The following is a 4,986-nucleotide window of genomic DNA, read 5'->3' as shown; positions in this document are numbered from 1 at the left end:
TATATATATATATATATATGTATACTGGTTAAGGAGGGAGACATTTTTTTCCTCTGTATCCTGGTAAGAAAGCAGGACTGTAGGTTGAGAGATGGTATCACTTAAACCTTTTAAAAGAAGGTGACAAATTAAATTCATTGTATCATTAATTTTTTATTTGCTTGAGGGGTGCAATTTATGGGAGAATTTCCAGGGACTTCCACTTGTACTTGTTAGGTACATATGTTATTTAGATGTAAAGGACATATAGGGTATGGTTAGAATATAAATCCTTAATTTTATTGCAGTGAAGGTTTGTTCTGTGGTTGAGCTAATGTCCTTAAGATCAATTCTGTGGTTATTTGACCATAAGTTATTTTTGAGATTTACTCTAAGGGAGAAATCCCAGTGAGAACAGAGCGCTTTCAAATAAATCATTGCAAATTATGTATGTAAATGTATTGACTAAATTTGGACACACAATTAGATGAAGTATAATCCATCAAGGCTTCCAGAAGTGTTGGTGAGTTACTTAGGAGGAAAGGAACTCAAGAAATGATCTTATGTTTCTATCTGCATTTGGCATTTTATATATGCTTTTCCTCTGAGAAACTCCAGACCTTCCTAAAGACAAAACAAATCAGAAACATGAAGCAATAACAATCAAACCCTTTTTGGAGAATAACTAGGAAAGGACATATACATAGTAGTAGGTTAGGGCAAATATTTGTGTGGTAAGTCAGGGGGAAAAATGAAAAAGCGAGAGAAGGGCCTGCTGAATATTATTAATTCTAATCAATTTCTTCTCTTGTTACTGTCAGTTTTCCAAAATGTAGGAATTTCTCTAGATTTAAAAAAAAATTGCTATTATGGGGAGACTTTTGCTGGCCTGCAGTTATATACTGACTTAAAAAAATAATGTAAAGCAAAGGATGGCAATGATGCACTAAGCTACATTATTTAAGACTTTAGGAAACTTACCCTCAGAAACCTTGGTTAAATTTTAATGCAGAAATTCTTGAGTTTGGCAAGTTTCTCAAATTATTGAACCCCAAAGGCATTTTGCAAAATATTTTCCCTTCAATTTTAAACCCAAATGAAGGAAATACATTATCATTTCATGTTCCTTTGATTAACAAAAAAATATTTAATAAGAACTGTTGGATAAGACTCCATAAAAATATGAAATTAACAGATGTTATCATTGCAAGAAGTGCTTCTATGCAAGCATAATTTTGTTAATGAATAAATGTTTCTAACAAGGGCACATATTTCTCTAGATTATTTCATTATTTCAATATGTTTAATAGTTTAATAGGTTCAAGCATATTGTCACATACTGAGGGCAGTCTTAAGAATTATGCACTAATAGAAGGCCACATATAGTTGAGGGTTTTAGTGAGAATTTAGTGGTCTGGCAGTGCTCTTGTGCTCAGTGTGGTTACTGTGTGTGGTTACCTACATAGTACCTATCAAAAAGTCAAAGGAAAGCTCCAATTTAGTTATGGAACTGTGTATACTTATCTATTGGTTCATTCTTTTGGCTATTGACCTATGAAGTATCTTGTTAATGTACCTAGTTATTAAGAGAGCCTGCCTTTTGCATGTGTAACCTCTCGCTAAAGCATCCTTGGTTTGCAGTCAGTCTCTTTTTAAATATCAGTCTTGGCATTTGGTTGGGTGGCTAGAATGCCACATATCTGTTTGGAAGATGAGCTAAAGCTCTCTCTCTTTCAGTCTCTCTCTCTCTCTCTCTCTCTCTCTCTCTCTCTCTCTCTCTTTTTCTCTCTCTCTCACTCTCTCTCTCTCTCAACCCTCTTTAATCCCTTCCTTTTGTCTTTCATTTTTCTCTCTTTCTTCTCTCCTTTCTTTCCCTTTCTCTTTGAAGAGGACATTCAGCCTCCCATTGGAATCTCCATTTTATTTCTAGCCCTGATTTGGCTAACCCTACCTCTTTGACAATATCCTGAAGTATCTCTAGCTCAGTGGCAATGAATCATGCATATTTACAGAGACTCATGCAGCCCGCTAGAAGTCATATTTTCACAAACCATTAGTTCGCCTAACATTTTCTGTACCACTTTGTCACTTAATTCTTTAAGTAGATGAAAATAAAAAGGTAATGGGCAGGAAAAGATAATTGAGTGGGGGCAGCTGGGTAGCTCAGTGGAATGAGAGTCAGGCCTAGAGACAGGAGGTCCTAGGTTCAAATCCGGCCTAAGACACTTCCCAGCTGTGTGACCCTGGGCAAGTCACTTGACCCCCATTGCCCACCCTTACCAATCTTCCGCCTATGAGACAATACACTGAAGTACAAGGGTTAAAAAAAAAAAGATAATTGAGTTAAATTATTACTCATATAGACAACAAAGGTATAATCACCCCCCAAATCAATTTAGAACTTTGAGGCATGCGTCAAAAGGCTACAGTAATTATTGGCCAGGTATTTATTTAGAAAAGTACAATTGGCTGTATGGTACAGTAAAGAGCCAGCTTCAGAATTAGAAAGACCTGGGTTCAAGTTTTGTCTTTGCAAATTATAGTCCATAAAAAAATAAGATATGATTGAAAAAAACAGTGGATTTGGAATTAGATGTCCTTCATAAAAATCCCAAATTTGTCTCTGATTAACTGTGTGACCCTGGGCAAGTCATTTAATATCTTGGTACCTGGGAAACTCTAAGACTATAAGTGGCAGAACTGGTGTTTATTTGCTTTGAGAGAGGGAGTTTACTCCCACAAATGAAATCACCTATCCAGGAAAACCAAACAAAAATATTGTTATAAGAAATTTCCTCTATTGCTTTATTAATGTTCATTGCATCATTAAAACAAGTGTGTACTCAACTGGATGGATATGTATTATCCATTTTTTCCTCCTTTCATGATACCCACTTAATCAATATTTGCAACAACTAAATTATTTGATACTTAATTTTATCCTGGAAGCATAATGTGAATTCTGTTGCAATAAACAGATGTAGACATAATCAAACTCTTTGCTGTTAATGATGATATAGACTTTTGAGGATTGATGATTAAGGAAAGTAGAAGATATGGGCAATAGGCATACTAATGCTAGCAATAATATTTTATTTATATAACACTTTCAGATTTACAAAGCCTTTTTTCATAACAAATCAGAGAGTTAGGTTGCAAAGGTATTGATTATTATAATAACAATTATGATGTTATTTCTATTAATCACTATTAATATTACTATTGAAAGGCAGTCTGAGAGTTTGTAGAGAAAACCAGGTCTTGGATGACCTGGATTCACGTTCAGGTTCTCTGACATATTCTGGATTTGTGTTTTCTGGCAAGTTATGCAACTTCTTAATACTGCAAAACTATTTTCTTGAACTCTAAGTTTCAGAGAAAGTATTGACCTATATTAGCACAGGGAGTTTTCGTATCTGGGAATTCCCTATACCAATAAATCACAGGGCTAGTTCTTCATATCCTTATCAATCCATCAACATGGATTGACATCTTCTCTTTGACTTATAGTCTTAGAGAATTGTTTGCGGCAATCAAGTGATTAAGAAGTTTGTCCAAGATTACACAGCCATTTTGTGATAGAGGGAGGACTTGAACCCAGGTCCTCCAGACTCTAAGACAAGGACTCTATTATACCATTTTCTTCCATGTTCTCTTTTTATAAATGAGGAAACTAAGGTTTAGAGAACTGAAGTGACTTGTCTAAGGTCACACAGATATCTTCACGCATATATACATAGATAAGTATATATATATGTATATATATATCATCTTTCTATAGATATATATGGTCAATTAAGTGAAAATTTTGATGTATATTTTATAATGTAGCTCACATTGTTTATATTTTAGATCTCACCCAGAGCAGTTTAACCTTACAAATAAATGTTACAATAAAATAACACTGTAAACCTTTATAGTCTTTTCCAAATGTAACAGTGTCAGAGCAAAAGTCCAAGTGAGAATGAAGGGCATGGGGAAATAGAATACTGGGATTAAGACTTATTTTTCTATATTTTGGAAGCTTTAGCTTCCAGCCTACTATACTGAAGAACTTTCTAATTAGAATTAGGCTGGCCAGCTCCTGGTAATTTTGTAAGATGACATATAAGTGTTTTCCTTACAAAAAAATTCTTGATTATAAGTTGTCATGTTCATAAGACACACTTTATTTATTTTAAATTTTTATTTAATTAATTAATTCAGACCATTTTTTCCATGGTTATAGGATTCATGTTCTATCCCTCCCTTCTCCCCACCCCTCCCATAGCTCACACACAATTCCACTGGGTCTTACATGTGTCATTGATCAAGCCCTATTTACATATTATTGCTATTTGCTCTAGGGTGCTCCTTTTGAGTTAATATCCCTAATTATATCCCCATAGAACCATGTGTTCAGGCAGTTGGTTTTCTTCTGCGTTTCTGCTTCCACAGTTCTTCCTCTGAATGTGAATAATATTCTTTCTCATAGGTTCCTAAGAGTTCATAAGACACACTTTAATGTTAAGAATGAAGCCACGATCATAACTCCATGACTAGCTCAGAATCTTGGAAGCACAAGATTTTGGGCCAAACAGGGAACTTCTGCAAATCTCTAAATGACACCAGTCCTGTCAGTATCAAGAACTGCTAGAACTTCAATTCTAGAAAGTGCTACAGAGCTTCAGGGTAGGTAAGTGGTATTTCAAGTGTTAGCTAGTGTTCCATCCTAAGTACGAGCTCTACCAGGCATTGTGAGGCTTTGAGGGTACTTTTGTAGTATACTTTCCAATTTAGTAATCACCAGTTTAAACAGCTGGAATTTTGTAGTAAATTAGATTGGCTCAAGACCCTAGCCTCTTTTTTGTCACTCAAAGAAGAGAGAGTGGGAGATTCTGGTAATGTGTAGGTGGGACTTTGGGCTAATTTATGCAAAAAAGCACTTCATCCCACAGACAAAATGCACATGGAATAATTACACCATCTTTATTTGGGCTGTGGCACATAGCTCTCACTAACAAAACA

Source organism: Gracilinanus agilis, chromosome 1 (assembly GCF_016433145.1).
Source record: "Gracilinanus agilis isolate LMUSP501 chromosome 1, AgileGrace, whole genome shotgun sequence".
In the NCBI taxonomy this organism is placed as follows: Eukaryota; Metazoa; Chordata; class Mammalia; order Didelphimorphia; family Didelphidae; genus Gracilinanus; species Gracilinanus agilis.
Note: the sequence above shows the minus strand (reverse complement) of the source record.